The 18,706-nt window shown below is 40.8% G+C and overlaps 3 non-coding genes across 3 annotated transcripts; all 3 read left to right on the top strand.

Annotated features, from left to right (window-relative positions):
- The first annotated feature begins 1,787 nt into the window (after window positions 1-1,787).
- On the top strand, window positions 1,788-1,859 carry TRNAE-CUC (transfer RNA glutamic acid (anticodon CUC)). The gene has a single exon. It is a non-coding gene; the product is annotated as a tRNA-Glu (tRNA).
- Window positions 1,860-13,972: 12,113 nt separating this feature from the next.
- On the top strand, window positions 13,973-14,044 carry TRNAE-CUC (transfer RNA glutamic acid (anticodon CUC)). Its single transcript has one exon. It is a non-coding gene; the product is annotated as a tRNA-Glu (tRNA).
- Window positions 14,045-15,487: 1,443 nt separating this feature from the next.
- On the top strand, window positions 15,488-15,559 carry TRNAE-CUC (transfer RNA glutamic acid (anticodon CUC)). The gene has a single exon. It is a non-coding gene; the product is annotated as a tRNA-Glu (tRNA).
- Window positions 15,560-18,706: the final 3,147 nt, after the last annotated feature.

The raw sequence follows: 18,706 nt of genomic DNA, 5'->3' as shown, positions 1-18,706 counted from the left end.
TAATGTCTTCTTTCTTTAGCACCAGAACAATTTATCATGGAGCCAGGGACTCTCAACGTCTAGCTCCTCAAAATTATTTTTTCGTGCCAGTACTATACATCCATCAGGTAAAGCTGCTGTGTGGTGTAATTTAAGACTGCTATGCACAACCATTTTTACTCTCCTTCCTTCTAAAACTGATTCCTAGTAGCCCACTCCCTCACATTCCATTGCTTTGGACTTCATTCAGGAAACTTCCTTTTATTTCATGGAGTGTCAAACTAAACCATCCCTCCCTGGTGGTCTACTGGCTAGGATTCAGCGCTCTCACGGCCGCGGCCCGGGTTCGATTCCCGGTCAGGGAAAGTGAGGTCCTTGGAATATTTTTGCTAAAAACACCAACCTTTCAAAGAAATGATGCACTTTCAGTTCAGCGCATCATTTCTAATACTTGAGCAACAGTGAGTTGTCAAAACAGACAATGGAAATTGATAACAAAGAGTCAGCTATCTTCCTTTCTTAGTGAATATTTTTAAGTTAGCTACTAAAAGACTTGTGCTCTTGTACAAAAGTATTTTTTTTGACATGGAGTGTCAAACTAAACCATCCCTCCCTGGTGGTCTACTGGCTAGGATTCAGCGCTCTCACGGCCGCGGCCCGGGTTCGATTCCCGGTCAGGGAAAGTGAGGTCCTTGGAATATTTTTGCTAAAAACACCAACCTTTCAAAGAAATGATGCACTTTCAGTTCAGCGCATCATTTCTAATACTTGAGCAACAGTGAGTTGTCAAAACAGACAATGGAAATTGATAACAGAGAGTCAGCTATCTTCCTTTCTTAGTGAATATTTTTCAGTTAGCTACTAAAAGACTTGTGCTCTTGTACAAAAGTATTTTTTTCATCAGAACCAATTAGACCATATTTGATATCTGAGTCATTAATGTCTTCTTTCTTTAGCACCAGAACAATTTATCATGGAGCCAGGGACTCTCAACGTCTAGCTCCTCAAAATTATTTTTTCGTGCCAGTACTATACATCCATCAGGTAAAGCTGCTGTGTGGTGTAATTTAAGACTGCTATGCACAACCATTTTTACTCTCCTTCCTTCTAAAACTGATTCCTAGTAGCCCACTCCCTCACATTCCATTGCTTTGGACTTCATTCAGGAAACTTCCTTTTATTTCATGGAGTGTCAAACTAAACCATCCCTCCCTGGTGCTCTAGTGGCTAGGATTTGGCGCTCTCACCGCCGCGGCCCGGGTTCGATTCCCGGTCAGGGAAAGTGAGGTCCTCGGAATATTTTTGCCAAAAACACCAACCTTTCAAAGAAATGATGCACTTTCAGTTCAGCGCATCATTTCTAATACTTGAGCAACAGTGAGTTGTCAAAACAGACAATGGAAATTGATAACAAAGAGTCAGCTATCTACCTTTCTTAGTGAATATTTTTCAGTTAGCTACTAAAAGACTTGTGCTCTTGTACAAAAGTATTTTTTTCATCAGAACCAATTAGACCATATTTGATATCTGAGTCATTAATGTCTTCTTTCTTTAGCACCAGAACAATTTATCATGGAGCCAGGGACTCTCAACGTCTAGCTCCTCAAAATAATTTTTTCGGGCCAGTACTATACATCCATCAGGTAAAGCTGCTGTGTGGTGTAATTTAAGACTGCTATGCACAACCATTTTTACTCTCCTTCATTCTAAAACTGATTCCTAGTAGCCCACTCCCTCACATTCCATTGCTTTGGACTTCATTCAGGAAACTTCCTTTTCTTTCATGGAGTGTCAAACTAAACCATCCCTCCCTGGTGGTCTAGTGGCTAGGATTCGGTGCTCTCACCGCCGCGGCCCGGGTTCAATTCCCGGTCAGGGAAAGTGAGGTCCTCGGAATATTTTTGCCAAAAACACCAACCTTTCAAAGAAATGATGCACTTTCAGTTCAGCGCATCATTTCTAATACTTGAGCAACAGTGAGTTGTCAAAACAGACAATGGAAATTGATAACAAAGAGTCAGCTATCTTCCTTTCTTAGTGAATATTTTTCAGTTAGCTACTAAAAGACTTGTGCTCTTGTACAAAAGTATTTTTTTTGACATGGAGTGTCAAACTAAACCATCCCTCCCTGGTGGTCTACTGGCTAGGATTCAGCGCTCTCACCGCCGCGGCCCGGGTTCGATTCCCGGTCAGGGAAAGTGAGGTCCTTGGAATATTTTTGCTAAAAACACCAACCTTTCAAAGAAATGATGCACTTTCAGTTCAGCGCATCATTTCTAATACTTGAGCAACAGTGAGTTGTCAAAACAGACAATGGAAATTGATAACAAAGAGTCAGCTATCTTCCTTTCTTAGTGAATATTTTTCAGTTAGCTACTAAAAGACTTGTGCTCTTGTACAAAAGTATTTTTTTCATGAGAACCAATTAGACCATATTTGATATCTGAGTCATTAATGTCTTCTTTCTTTAGCACCAGAACAATTTATCATGGAGCCAGGGACTCTCAATGTCTAGCTCCTCAAAATAATTTTTTTGTGCCAGTACTATACATCCATCAGGTAAAGCTGCTGTGTGGTGTAATTTAAGACTGCTATGCACAACCATTTTTACTCTCCTTCCTTCTAAAACTGATTCCTAGTAGCCCACTCCCTCACATTCCATTGCTTTGGACTTCATTCAGGAAACTTCCTTTTCTTTCATGGAGTGTCAAGCTAAACCTTCCCTCCCAGGTGGTCTAGTGGCTAGGATACGGTGCTCTCACCGCCGCGGCCCGGGTTCGATTCCCGGTCAGGGAAAGTGAGGTCCTCGGAATATTTTTGCCAAAAACACCAACCTTTCAAAGAAATGATGCACTTTCAGTTCAGCGCATCATTTCTAATACTTGAGCAACAGTGAGTTGTCAAAACAGACAATGGAAATTGATAACAAAGAGTCAGCTATCTTCCTTTCTTAGTGAATATTTTTCAGTTAGCTACTAAAAGACTTGTGCTCTTGTACAAAAGTATTTTTTTCATCAGAACCAATTAGACCATATTTGATATCTGAGTCATTAATGTCTTCTTTCTTTAGCACCAGAACAATTTATCATGGAGCCAGGGACTCTCAACGTCTAGCTCCTCAAAATAATTTTTTCGTGCCAGTACTATACATCCATCAGGTAAAGCTGCTGTGTGGTGTAATTTAAGACTGCTATGCACAACCATTTTTACTCTCCTTCCTTCTAAAACTGATTCCTAGTAGCCCACTCCCTCACATTCCATTGCTTTGGACTTCATTCAGGAAACTTCCTTTTCTTTCATGGAGTGTCAAACTAAACCATCCCTCCCTGGTGGTCTAGTGGCTAGGATTCAGCGCTCTCACCGCCGCGTCCCGGGTTCGATTCCCGGTCAGGGAAAGTGAGGTCCTCTGAATATTTTTGCCAAAAACACCAACCTTTCAAAGAAATGATGCACTTTCAGTTCAGCGCATCATTTCTAATACTTGAGCAACAGTGAGTTGTCAAAACAGACAATGGAAATTGATAACAAAGAGTCAGCTATCTTCCTTTCTTAGTGAATATTTTTCAGTTAGCTACTAAAAGACTTGTGCTCTTGTACAAAAGTATTTTTTTTGACATGGAGTGTCAAACTAAACCATCCCTCCCTGGTGGTCTACTGGCTAGGATTCAGCGCTCTCACCGCCGCGGCCCGGGTTCGATTCCCGGTCAGGGAAAGTGAGGTCCTTGGATATTTTTGCTAAAAACACCAACCTTTCAAAGAAATGATGCACTTTCAGTTCAGCGCATCATTTCTAATACTTGAGCAACAGTGAGTTGTCAAAACAGACAATGGAAATTGATAACAAAGAGTCAGCTATCTTCCTTTCTTAGTGAATATTTTTCAGTTAGCTACTAAAAGACTTGTGCTCTTGTACAAAAGTATTTTTTTTGACATGGAGTGTCAAACTAAACCATCCCTCCCTGGTGGTCTACTGGCTAGGATTCAGCACTCTCACGGCCGCGGCCCGGGTTCGATTCCCGGTCAGGGAAAGTGAGGTCCTTGGAATATTTTTGCTAAAAACACCAACCTTTCAAAGAAATGATGCACTTTCAGTTCAGCGCATCATTTCTAATACTTGAGCAAGAGTGAGTTGTCAAAACAGACAATGGAAATTGATAACAAAGAGTCAGCTATCTTCCTTTCTTAGTGAATATTTTTAAGTTAGCTACTAAAAGACTTGTGCTCTTGTACAAAAGTATTTTTTTTGACATGGAGTGTCAAACTAAACCATCCCTCCCTGGTGGTCTACTGGCTAGGATTCAGCGCTCTCACCGCCGCGGCCCGGGTTCGATTCCCGGTCAGGGAAAGTGAGGTCCTTGGAATATTTTTGCTAAAAACACCAACCTTTCAAAGAAATGATGCACTTTCAGTTCAGCGCATCATTTCTAATACTTGAGCAACAGTGAGTTGTCAAAACAGACAATGGAAATTGATAACAAAGAGTCAGCTATCTTCCTTTCTTAGTGAATATTTTTCAGTTAGCTACTAAAAGACTTGTGCTCTTGTACAAAAGTATTTTTTTCATCAGAACCAATTAGACCTTATTTGATATCTGAATCATTAATGTCTTCTTTCTTTAGCACCAGAACAATTTATCATGGAGCCAGGGACTCTCAACGTCTAGCTCCTCAAAACAATTTTTTCGTGCCAGTACTATACATCCATCAGGTAAAGCTGCTGTGTGGTGTAATTTAAGACTGCTATGCACAACCATTTTTACTCTCCTTCCTTCTAAAACTGATTCCTAGTAGCCCACTCCCTCACATTCCATTGCTTTGGACTTCATTCAGGAAACTTCCTTTTCTTTCATGGAGTGTCAAACTAAACCATCCCTCCCAGGTGGTCTAGTGGCTAGGATTCGGCGCTCTCACCGCTGCGGCCTGGGTTCGATTCCCTGTCAGGGAAAGTGAGGTCCTCGGAATATTTTTGCCAAAAACACCAACCTTTCAAAGAAATGATGCACTTTCAGTTCAGCGCATCATTTCTAATACTTGAGCAACAGTGAGTTGTCAAAACAGACAATGGAAATTGATAACAAAGAGTCAGCTATCTTCCTTTCTTAGTGAATATTTTTCAGTTAGCTACTAAAAGACTTGTGCTCTTGTACAAAAGTATTTTTTTCATCAGAACCAATTAGACCATATTTGATATCTGAGTCATTAATGTCTTCTTTCTTTAGCACCAGAACAATTTATCATGGAGCCAGGGACTCTCAACGTCTAGCTCCTCAAAATAATTTTTTCGTGCCAGTACTATACATCCATCAGGTAAAGCTGCTGTGTGGTGTAATTTAAGACTGCTATGCACAACCATTTTTACTCTCCTTCATTCTAAAACTGATTCCTAGTAGCTCACTCCCTCACATTCCATTGCTTTGGACTTCATTCAGGAAACTTCCTTTTCTTTCATGGAGTGTCAAACTAAACCATCCCTCCCTGGTGGTCTAGTGGCTAGGATTCGGCGCTCTCACTGCCGCGGCACGAGTTCGATTCCCGGTCAGGGAAAGTGAGGTCCTCGGAATATTTTTGCCAAAAACACCAACCTTTCAAAGAAATGATGCGCTTTCAGTTCAGCGCATCATTTCTAATACTTGAGCAACAGTGAGTTGTCAAAACAGACAATGGAAATTGATAACAAAGAGTCAGCTATCTTCCTTTCTTAGTGAATATTTTTCAGTTAGCTACTAAAAGACTTGTGCTCTTGTACAAAAGTATTTTTTTTGACATGGAGTGTCAAACTAAACCATCCCTCCCTGGTGGTCTACTGGCTAGGATTCAGCGCTCTCACCGCCGCGGCCCGGGTTCGATTCCCGGTCAGGGAAAGTGAGGTCCTTGGAATATTTTTGCTAAAAACACCAACCTTTCAAAGAAATGATGCACTTTCAGTTCAGCGCATCATTTCTAATACTTGAGCAACAGTGAGTTGTCAAAACAGACAATGGAAATTGATAACAAAGAGTCAGCTATCTTCCTTTCTTAGTGAATATTTTTCAGTTAGCTACTAAAAGACTTGTGCTCTTGTACAAAAGTATTTTTTTTGACATGGAGTGTCAAACTAAACCATCCCTCCCTGGTGGTCTACTGGCTAGGATTCAGCGCTCTCACGGCCGCGGCCCGGGTTCGATTCCCGGTCAGGGAAAGTGAGGTCCTTGGAATATTTTTGCTAAAAACACCAACCTTTCAAAGAAATGATGCACTTTCAGTTCAGCGCATCATTTCTAATACTTGAGCAAGAGTGAGTTGTCAAAACAGACAATGGAAATTGATAACAAAGAGTCAGCTATCTTCCTTTCTTAGTGAATATTTTTAAGTTAGCTACTAAAAGACTTGTGCTCTTGTACAAAAGTATTTTTTTTGACATGGAGTGTCAAACTAAACCATCCCTCCCTGGTGGTCTACTGGCTAGGATTCAGCGCTCTCACCGCCGCGGCCCGGGTTCGATTCCCGGTCAGGGAAAGTGAGGTCCTTGGAATATTTTTGCTAAAAACACCAACCTTTCAAAGAAATGATGCACTTTCAGTTCAGCGCATCATTTCTAATACTTGAGCAACAGTGAGTTGTCAAAACAGACAATGGAAATTGATAACAAAGAGTCAGCTATCTTCCTTTCTTAGTGAATATTTTTCAGTTAGCTACTAAAAGACTTGTGCTCTTGTACAAAAGTATTTTTTTCATCAGAACCAATTAGACCTTATTTGATATCTGAATCATTAATGTCTTCTTTCTTTAGCACCAGAACAATTTATCATGGAGCCAGGGACTCTCAACGTCTAGCTCCTCAAAATAATTTTTTCGTGCCAGTACTATACATCCATCAGGTAAAGCTGCTGTGTGGTGTAATTTAAGACTGCTATGCACAACCATTTTTACTCTCCTTCCTTCTAAAACTGATTCCTAGTAGCCCACTCCCTCACATTCCATTGCTTTGGACTTCATTCAGGAAACTTCCTTTTCTTTCATGGAGTGTCAAACTAAACCATCCCTCCCAGGTGGTCTAGTGGCTAGGATTCGGCGCTCTCACCGCTGCGGCCTGGGTTCGATTCCTGGTCAGGGAAAGTGAGGTCCTCGGAATATTTTTGCCAAAAACACCAACCTTTCAAAGAAATGATACACTTTCAGTTCAGCGCATCATTTCTAATACTTGAGCAACAGTGAGTTGTCAAAACAGACAATGGAAATTGATAACAAAGAGTCAGCTATCTTCCTTTCTTAGTGAATATTTTTCAGTTAGCTACTAAAAGACTTGTGCTCTTGTACAAAAGTATTTTTTTCATCAGAACCAATTAGACCATATTTGATATCTGAGTCATTAATGTCTTCTTTCTTTAGCACCAGAACAATTTATCATGGAGCCAGGGACTCTCAACGTCTAGCTCCTCAAAATAATTTTTTCGTGCCAGTACTATACATCCATCAGGTAAAGCTGCTGTGTGGTGTAATTTAAGACTGCTATGCACAACCATTTTTACTCTCCTTCATTCTAAAACTGATTCCTAGTAGCCCACTCCCTCACATTCCATTGCTTTGGACTTCATTCAGGAAACTTCCTTTTCTTTCATGGAGTGTCAAACTAAACCATCCCTCCCTGGTGGTCTAGTGGCTAGGATTCGGCGCTCTCACCGCCGCGGCCCGGGTTCGATTCCGGGTCAGGGAAAGTGAGGTCCTCGGAATATTTTTGCCAAAAACACCAACCTTTCAAAGAAATGATGCACTTTCAGTTCAGCGCATCATTTCTAATACTTGAGCAACAGTGAGTTGTCAAAACAGACAATGGAAATTGATAACAAAGAGTCAGCTATCTTCCTTTCTTAGTGAATATTTTTCAGTTAGCTACTAAAAGACTTGTGCTCTTGTACAAAAGTATTTTTTTTGACATGGAGTGTCAAACTAAACCATCCCTCCCTGGTGGTCTACTGGCTAGGATTCAGCGCTCTCACCGCCGCGGCCCGGGTTCGATTCCCGGTCAGGGAAAGTGAGGTCCTTGGAATATTTTTGCTAAAAACACCAACCTTTCAAAGAAATGATGCACTTTCAGTTCAGCGCATCATTTCTAATACTTGAGCAACAGTGAGTTGTCAAAACAGACAATGGAAATTGATAACAAAGAGTCAGCTATCTTCCTTTCTTAGTGAATATTTTTCAGTTAGCTACTAAAAGACTTGTGCTCTTGTACAAAAGTATTTTTTTCATCAGAACCAATTAGACCATATTTGATATCTGAATCATTAATGTCTTCTTTCTTTAGCACCAGAACAATTTATCATGGAGCCAGGGACTCTCAACGTCTAGCTCCTCAAAATAATTTTTTCGTGCCCGTACTATACATCCATCAGGTAAAGCTGCTGTGTGGTGTAATTTAAGACTGCTATGCACAACCAATTTTACTCTCCTTCTAAAACTGATTCCTAGTAGCCCACTCCCTCACATTCCATTGCTTTGGACTTCATTCAGGAAACTTCCTTTTCTTTCATGGAGTGTCAAACTAAACCATCCCTCCCAGGTGGTCTAGTGGCTAGGATTCGGCGCTCTCACCGCTGCGGCCTGGGTTCGATTCCTGGTCAGGGAAAGTGAGGTCCTCAGAATATTTTTGCCAAAAACACCAACCTTTCAAAGAAATGATGCACTTTCAGTTCAGCGCATCATTTCTAATACTTGAGCAAGAGTGAGTTGTCAAAACAGACAATGGAAATTGATAACAAAGAGTCAGCTATCTTCCTTTCTTAGTGAATATTTTTAAGTTAGCTACTAAAAGACTTGTGCTCTTGTACAAAAGTATTTTTTTTGACATGGAGTGTCAAACTAAACCATCCCTCCCTGGTGGTCTACTGGCTAGGATTCAGCGCTCTCACCGCCGCGGCCCGGGTTCGATTCCCGGTCAGGGAAAGTGAGGTCCTTGGAATATTTTTGCTAAAAACACCAACCTTTCAAAGAAATGATGCACTTTCAGTTCAGCGCATCATTTCTAATACTTGAGCAACAGTGAGTTGTCAAAACCGACAATGGAAATTGATAACAAAGAGTCAGCTATCTTCCTTTCTTAGTGAATATTTTTCAGTTAGCTACTAAAAGACTTGTGCTCTTGTACAAAAGTATTTTTTTCATCAGAACCAATTAGACCTTATTTGATATCTGAATCATTAATGTCTTCTTTCTTTAGCACCAGAACAATTTATCATGGAGCCAGGGACTCTCAACGTCTAGCTCCTCAAAATAATTTTTTCGTGCCAGTACTATACATCCATCAGGTAAAGCTGCTGTGTGGTGTAATTTAAGACTGCTATGCACAACCATTTTTACTCTCCTTCCTTCTAAAACTGATTCCTAGTAGCCCACTCCCTCACATTCCATTGCTTTGGACTTCATTCAGGAAACTTCCTTTTCTTTCATGGAGTGTCAAACTAAACCATCCCTCCCAGGTGGTCTAGTGGCTAGGATTCGGCGCTCTCACCGCTGCGGCCTGGGTTCGATTCCTGGTCAGGGAAAGTGAGGTCCTCGGAATATTTTTGCCAAAAACACCAACCTTTCAAAGAAATGATACACTTTCAGTTCAGCGCATCATTTCTAATACTTGAGCAACAGTGAGTTGTCAAAACAGACAATGGAAATTGATAACAAAGAGTCAGCTATCTTCCTTTCTTAGTGAATATTTTTCAGTTAGCTACTAAAAGACTTGTGCTCTTGTACAAAAGTATTTTTTTTGACATGGAGTGTCAAACTAAACCATCCCTCCCTGGTGGTCTACTGGCTAGGATTCGGCGCTCTCACCGCCGCGGCCCGGGTTCGATTCCCGGGCTGGGAAAGTGAGGTCCTTGGAATATTTTTGCCAAAAACACCAACCTTTCAAAGAAATGATGCACTTTCAGTTCAGCGCATCATTTCTAATACTTGAGCAACAGTGAGATGTCAAAACAGACAATGGAAATTGATAACAGAGAGTCAGCTATCTTCCTTTCTTAGTGAATATTTTTCAGTTAGCTACTAAAAGACTTGTGCTCTTGTACAAAAGTATTTTTTTCATGAGAACCAATTAGACCATATTTGATATCTGAGTCATTAATGTCTTCTTTCTTTAGCACCAGAACAATTTATCATGGAGCCAGGGACTCTCAATGTCTAGCTCCTCAAAATAATTTTTTTGTGCCAGTACTATACATCCATCAGGTAAAGCTGCTGTGTGGTGTAATTTAAGACTGCTATGCACAACCATTTTTACTCTCCTTCCTTCTAAAACTGATTCCAAGTAGCCCACTCCCTCACATTCCATTGCTTTGGACTTCATTCAGGAAACTTCCTTTTCTTTCATGGAGTGTCAAGCTAAACCTTCCCTCCCAGGTGGTCTAGTGGCTAGGATTCGGTGCTCTCACCGCCGCGGCCCGCGTTCGATTCCCGGTCAGGGAAAGTGAGGTCCTCGGAATATTTTTGCCAAAAACACCAACCTTTCAAAGAAATGATGCACTTTCAGTTCAGCGCATCATTTCTAATACTTGAGCAACAGTGAGTTGTCAAAACAGACAATGGAAATTGATAACAAAGAGTCAGCTATCTTCCTTTCTTAGTGAATATTTTTCAGTTAGCTACTAAAAGACTTGTGCTCTTGTACAAAAGTATTTTTTTCATCAGAACCAATTAGACCATATTTGATATCTGAGTCATTAATGTCTTCTTTCTTTAGCACCAGAACAATTTATCATGGAGCCAGGGACTCTCTACGTCTAGCTCCTCAAAATAATTTTTTCGTGCCAGTACTATACATCCATCAGGTAAAGCTGCTGTGTGGTGTAATTTAAGACTGCTATGCACAACCATTTTTACTCTCCTTCCTTCTAAAACTGATTCCTAGTAGCCCACTCCCTCACATTCCATTGCTTTGGACTTCATTCAGGAAACTTCCTTTTCTTTCATGGAGTGTCAAACTAAACCATCCCTCCCAGGTGGTCTAGTGGCTAGGATTCGGCGCTCTCACCGCTGCGGCCTGGGTTCGATTCCTGGTCAGGGAAAGTGAGGTCCTCGGAATATTTTTGCCAAAAACACCAACCTTTCAAAGAAATGATACACTTTCAGTTCAGCGCATCATTTCTAATACTTGAGCAACAGTGAGTTGTCAAAACAGACAATGGAAATTGATAACAAAGAGTCAGCTATCTTCCTTTCTTAGTGAATATTTTTCAGTTAGCTACTAAAAGACTTGTGCTCTTGTACAAAAGTATTTTTTTCATCAGAACCAATTAGACCATATTTGATATCTGAGTCATTAATGTCTTCTTTCTTTAGCACCAGAACAATTTATCATGGAGCCAGGGACTCTCAACGTCTAGCTCCTCAAAATAATTTTTTCGTGCCAGTACTATACATCCATCAGGTAAAGCTGCTGTGTGGTGTAATTTAAGACTGCTATGCACAACCATTTTTACTCTCCTTCATTCTAAAACTGATTCCTAGTAGCCCACTCCCTCACATTCCATTGCTTTGGACTTCATTCAGGAAACTTCCTTTTCTTTCATGGAGTGTCAAACTAAACCATCCCTCCCTGGTGGTCTAGTGGCTAGGATTCGGCGCTCTCACCGCCGCGGCCCGGGTTCGATTCCGGGTCAGGGAAAGTGAGGTCCTCGGAATATTTTTGCCAAAAACACCAACCTTTCAAAGAAATGATGCACTTTCAGTTCAGCGCATCATTTCTAATACTTGAGCAAGAGTGAGTTGTCAAAACAGACAATGGAAATTGATAACAAAGAGTCAGCTATCTTCCTTTCTTAGTGAATATTTTTCAGTTAGCTACTAAAAGACTTGTGCTCTTGTACAAAAGTATTTTTTTTGACATGGAGTGTCAAACTAAACCATCCCTCCCTGGTGGTCTACTGGCTAGGATTCAGCGCTCTCACCGCCGCGGCCCGGGTTCGATTCCCGGTCAGGGAAAGTGAGGTCCTTGGAATATTTTTGCTAAAAACACCAACCTTTCAAAGAAATGATGCACTTTCAGTTCAGCGCATCATTTCTAATACTTGAGCAACAGTGAGTTGTCAAAACAGACAATGGAAATTGATAACAAAGAGTCAGCTATCTTCCTTTCTTAGTGAATATTTTTCAGTTAGCTACTAAAAGACTTGTGCTCTTGTACAAAAGTATTTTTTTCATCAGAACCAATTAGACCATATTTGATATCTGAATCATTAATGTCTTCTTTCTTTAGCACCAGAACAATTTATCATGGAGCCAGGGACTCTCAACGTCTAGCTCCTCAAAATAATTTTTTCGTGCCAGTACTATACATCCATCAGGTAAAGCTGCTGTGTGGTGTAATTTAAGACTGCTATGCACAACCAATTTTACTCTCCTTCCTTCTAAAACTGATTCCTAGTAGCCCACTCCCTCACATTCCATTGCTTTGGACTTCATTCAGGAAACTTCCTTTTCTTTCATGGAGTGTCAAACTAAACCATCCCTCCCAGGTGGTCTAGTGGCTAGGATTCGGCGCTCTCACCGCTGCGGCCTGGGTTCGATTCCTGGTCAGGGAAAGTGAGGTCCTCGGAATATTTTTGCCAAAAACACCAACCTTTCAAAGAAATGATGCACTTTCAGTTCAGCGCATCATTTCTAATACTTGAGCAAGAGTGAGTTGTCAAAACAGACAATGGAAATTGATAACAAAGAGTCAGCTATCTTCCTTTCTTAGTGAATATTTTTAAGTTAGCTACTAAAAGACTTGTGCTCTTGTACAAAAGTATTTTTTTTGACATGGAGTGTCAAACTAAACCATCCCTCCCTGGTGGTCTACTGGCTAGGATTCGGCGCTCTCACCGCCGCGGCCCGGGTTCGATTCCCGGGCTGGGAAAGTGAGGTCCTTGGAATATTTTTGCCAAAAACACCAACCTTTCAAAGAAATGATGCACTTTCAGTTCAGCGCATCATTTCTAATACTTGAGCAACAGTGAGATGTCAAAACAGACAATGGAAATTGATAACAGAGAGTCAGCTATCTTCCTTTCTTAGTGAATATTTTTCAGTTAGCTACTAAAAGACTTGTGCTCTTGTACAAAAGTATTTTTTTCATGAGAACCAATTAGACCATATTTGATATCTGAGTCATTAATGTCTTCTTTCTTTAGCACCAGAACAATTTATCATGGAGCCAGGGACTCTCAATGTCTAGCTCCTCAAAATAATTTTTTTGTGCCAGTACTATACATCCATCAGGTAAAGCTGCTGTGTGGTGTAATTTAAGACTGCTATGCACAACCATTTTTACTCTCCTTCCTTCTAAAACTGATTCCAAGTAGCCCACTCCCTCACATTCCATTGCTTTGGACTTCATTCAGGAAACTTCCTTTTCTTTCATGGAGTGTCAAGCTAAACCTTCCCTCCCAGGTGGTCTAGTGGCTAGGATTCGGTGCTCTCACCGCCGCGGCCCGCGTTCGATTCCCGGTCAGGGAAAGTGAGGTCCTCGGAATATTTTTGCCAAAAACACCAACCTTTCAAAGAAATGATGCACTTTCAGTTCAGCGCATCATTTCTAATACTTGAGCAACAGTGAGTTGTCAAAACAGACAATGGAAATTGATAACAAAGAGTCAGCTATCTTCCTTTCTTAGTGAATATTTTTCAGTTAGCTACTAAAAGACTTGTGCTCTTGTACAAAAGTATTTTTTTCATCAGAACCAATTAGACCATATTTGATATCTGAGTCATTAATGTCTTCTTTCTTTAGCACCAGAACAATTTATCATGGAGCCAGGGACTCTCAACGTCTAGCTCCTCAAAATAATTTTTTCGTGCCAGTACTATACATCCATCAGGTAAAGCTGCTGTGTGGTGTAATTTAAGACTGCTATGCACAACCATTTTTACTCTCCTTCCTTCTAAAACTGATTCCTAGTAGCCCACTCCCTCACATTCCATTGCTTTGGACTTCATTCAGGAAACTTCCTTTTCTTTCATGGAGTGTCAAACTAAACCATCCCTCCCTGGTGGTCTAGTGGCTAGGATTCAGCGCTCTCACCGCCGCGGCCCGGGTTCGATTCCCGGTCAGGGAAAGTGAGGTCCTCTGAATATTTTTGCCAAAAACACCAACCTTTCAAAGAAATGATGCACTTTCAGTTCAGCGCATCATTTCTAATACTTGAGCAACAGTGAGTTGTCAAAACAGACAATGGAAATTGATAACAAAGAGTCAGCTATCTTCCTTTCTTAGTGAATATTTTTCAGTTAGCTACTAAAAGACTTGTGCTCTTGTACAAAAGTATTTTTTTTGACATGGAGTGTCAAACTAAACCATCCCTCCCTGGTGGTCTACTGGCTAGGATTCAGCGCTCTCACCGCCGCGGCCCGGGTTCGATTCCCGGTCAGGGAAAGTGAGGTCCTTGGAATATTTTTGCTAAAAACACCAACCTTTCAAAGAAATGATGCACTTTCAGTTCAGCGCATCATTTCTAATACTTGAGCAACAGTGAGATGTCAAAACAGACAATGGAAATTGATAACAGAGAGTCAGCTATCTTCCTTTCTTAGTGAATATTTTTCAGTTAGCTACTAAAAGACTTGTGCTCTTGTACAAAAGTATTTTTTTCATGAGAACCAATTAGACCATATTTGATATCTGAGTCATTAATGTCTTCTTTCTTTAGCACCAGAACAATTTATCATGGAGCCAGGGACTCTCAATGTCTAGCTCCTCAAAATAATTTTTTTGTGCCAGTACTATACATCCATCAGGTAAAGCTGCTGTGTGGTGTAATTTAAGACTGCTATGCACAACCATTTTTACTCTCCTTCCTTCTAAAACTGATTCCAAGTAGCCCACTCCCTCACATTCCATTGCTTTGGACTTCATTCAGGAAACTTCCTTTTCTTTCATGGAGTGTCAAGCTAAACCTTCCCTCCCAGGTGGTCTAGTGGCTAGGATTCGGTGCTCTCACCGCCGCGGCCCGGGTTCGATTCCCGGTCAGGGAAAGTGAGGTCCTCGGAATATTTTTGCCAAAAACACCAACCTTTCAAAGAAATGATGCACTTTCAGTTCAGCGCATCATTTCTAATACTTGAGCAACAGTGAGTTGTCAAAACAGACAATGGAAATTGATAACAAAGAGTCAGCTATCTTCCTTTCTTAGTGAATATTTTTCAGTTAGCTACTAAAAGACTTGTGCTCTTGTACAAAAGTATTTTTTTCATCAGAACCAATTAGACCATATTTGATATCTGAGTCATTAATGTCTTCTTTCTTTAGCACCAGAACAATTTATCATGGAGCCAGGGACTCTCAACGTCTAGCTCCTCAAAATAATTTTTTCGTGCCAGTACTATACATCCATCAGGTAAAGCTGCTGTGTGGTGTAATTTAAGACTGCTATGCACAACCATTTTTACTCTCCTTCCTTCTAAAACTGATTCCTAGTAGCCCACTCCCTCACATTCCATTGCTTTGGACTTCATTCAGGAAACTTCCTTTTCTTTCATGGAGTGTCAAACTAAACCATCCCTCCCTGGTGGTCTAGTGGCTAGGATTCAGCGCTCTCACCGCCGCGGCCCGGGTTCGATTCCCGGTCAGGGAAAGTGAGGTCCTCTGAATATTTTTGCCAAAAACACCAACCTTTCAAAGAAATGATGCACTTTCAGTTCAGCGCATCATTTCTAATACTTGAGCAACAGTGAGTTGTCAAAACAGACAATGGAAATTGATAACAAAGAGTCAGCTATCTTCCTTTCTTAGTGAATATTTTTCAGTTAGCTACTAAAAGACTTGTGCTCTTGTACAAAAGTATTTTTTTTGACATGGAGTGTCAAACTAAACCATCCCTCCCTGGTGGTCTACTGGCTAGGATTCAGCGCTCTCACCGCCGCGGCCCGGGTTCGATTCCCGGTCAGGGAAAGTGAGGTCCTTGGAATATTTTTGCTAAAAACACCAACCTTTCAAAGAAATGATGCACTTTCAGTTCAGCGCATCATTTCTAATACTTGAGCAACAGTGAGTTGTCAAAACAGACAATGGAAATTGATAACAAAGAGTCAGCTATCTTCCTTTCTTAGTGAATATTTTTCAGTTAGCTACTAAAAGACTTGTGCTCTTGTACAAAAGTATTTTTTTCATCAGAACCAATTAGACCTTATTTGATATCTGAATCATTAATGTCTTCTTTCTTTAGCACCAGAACAATTTATCATGGAGCCAGGGACTCTCAACGTCTAGCTCCTCAAAATAATTTTTTCGTGCCAGTACTATACATCCATCAGGTAAAGCTGCTGTGTGGTGTAATTTAAGACTGCTATGCACAACCATTTTTACTCTCCTTCCTTCTAAAACTGATTCCTAGTAGCCCACTCCCTCACATTCCATTGCTTTGGACTTCATTCAGGAAACTTCCTTTTCTTTCATGGAGTGTCAAACTAAACCATCCCTCCCAGGTAGTCTAGTGGCTAGGATTCGGCGCTCTCACCGCTGCGGCCTGGGTTCGATTCCTGGTCAGGGAAAGTGAGGTCCTCGGAATATTTTTGCCAAAAACACCAACCTTTCAAAGAAATGATACACTTTCAGTTCAGCGCATCATTTCTAATACTTGAGCAACAGTGAGTTGTCAAAACAGACAATGGAAATTGATAACAAAGAGTCAGCTATCTTCCTTTCTTAGTGAATATTTTTCAGTTAGCTACTAAAAGACTTGTGCTCTTGTACAAAAGTATTTTTTTTGACATGGAGTGTCAAACTAAACCATCCCTCCCTGGTGGTCTACTGGCTAGGATTCGGCGCTCTCACCGCCGCGGCCCGGGTTCGATTCCCGGGCTGGGAAAGTGAGGTCCTTGGAATATTTTTGCCAAAAACACCAACCTTTCAAAGAAATGATGCACTTTCAGTTCAGCGCATCATTTCTAATACTTGAGCAACAGTGAGATGTCAAAACAGACAATGGAAATTGATAACAGAGAGTCAGCTATCTTCCTTTCTTAGTGAATATTTTTCAGTTAGCTACTAAAAGACTTGTGCTCTTGTACAAAAGTATTTTTTTCATGAGAACCAATTAGACCATATTTGATATCTGAGTCATTAATGTCTTCTTTCTTTAGCACCAGAACAATTTATCATGGAGCCAGGGACTCTCAATGTCTAGCTCCTCAAAATAATTTTTTTGTGCCAGTACTATACATCCATCAGGTAAAGCTGCTGTGTGGTGTAATTTAAGACTGCTATGCACAACCATTTTTACTCTCCTTCCTTCTAAAACTGATTCCAAGTAGCCCACTCCCTCACATTCCATTGCTTTGGACTTCATTCAGGAAACTTCCTTTTCTTTCATGGAGTGTCAAGCTAAACCTTCCCTCCCAGGTGGTCTAGTGGCTAGGATTCGGTGCTCTCACCGCCGCGGCCCGGGTTCGATTCCCGGTCAGGGAAAGTGAGGTCCTCTGAATATTTTTGCCAAAAACACCAACCTTTCAAAGAAATGATGCACTTTCAGTTCAGCGCATCATTTCTAATACTTGAGCAACAGTGAGTTGTCAAAACAGACAATGGAAATTGATAACAAAGAGTCAGCTATCTTCCTTTCTTAGTGAATATTTTTCAGTTAGCTACTAAAAGACTTGTGCTCTTGTACAAAAGTATTTTTTTTGACATGGAGTGTCAAACTAAACCATCCCTCCTGGTGGTCTACTGGCTAGGATTCAGCGCTCTCACCGCCGCGGCCCGGGTTCGATTCCCGGTCAGGGAAAGTGAGGTCCTTGGAATATTTTTGCTAAAAACACCAACCTTTAAAAGAAATGATGCACTTTCAGTTCAGCGCATCATTTCTAATACTTGAGCAACAGTGAGTTGTCAAAACAGACAATGGAAATTGATAACAAAGAGTCAGCTATCTTCCTTTCTTAGTGAATATTTTTCAGTTAGCTACTAAAAGACTTGTGCTCTTGTACAAAAGTATTTTTTTCATCAGAACCAATTAGACCATATTTGATATCTGAGTCATTAATGTCTTCTTTCTTTAACACCAGAACAGTTTATCATGGAGCCAGGGACTCTCAACGTCTAGCTCCTCAAAATAATTTTTTCGTGCCAGTACTATACATCCATCAGGTAAAGCTGCTGTGTGGTGTAATTTAAGACTGCTATGCACAACCATTTTTACTCTCCTTCCTTCTAAAACTGATTCCTAGTAGCCCACTCCCTCACATTCCATTGCTTTGGACTTCATTCAGGAAACTTCCTTTTCTTTCATGGAGTGTCAAAGTAAACCATCCCTCCCTGGTGGTCTAGTGGCTAGGATTCGGCGCTCTCACCGCCGCGGCCCGGGTTCGATTCCCTGTCAGGGAAAGTGAGGTCCTTGGAATATTTTTGCCAAAAACACCAACCTTTCAAAGAAATGATGCACTTTCAGTTCAGCGCATCATTTCTAATACTTGAGCAACAGTGAGTTGTCAAAACAGACAATGGAAATTGATAACAAAGAGTCAGCTATCTTCCTTTCTTAGTGAATATTTTTCAGTTAGCTACTAAAAGACTTGTGCTCTTGTACAAAAGTATTTTTTTCATCAGAACCAATTAGACCATATTTGATATCTGAGTCATTAATGTCTTCTTTCTTTAGCACCAGAACAATTTATCATGGAGCCAGGGACTCTCAACGTCTAGCTCCTCAAAATAATTTTTTCGTGCCAGTACTATACATCCATCAGGTAAAGCTGCTGTGTGGTGTAATTTAAGACTGCTATGC

The sequence above is a fragment of the Taudactylus pleione genome, unplaced genomic scaffold, assembly GCF_031769625.1.
Source record: "Taudactylus pleione unplaced genomic scaffold, aTauple2 ptg001386l, whole genome shotgun sequence".
Classification (NCBI taxonomy): domain Eukaryota; kingdom Metazoa; phylum Chordata; class Amphibia; order Anura; family Myobatrachidae; genus Taudactylus; species Taudactylus pleione.
Note: the sequence above shows the minus strand (reverse complement) of the source record. Positions and strands in the feature narration are given on the sequence as shown.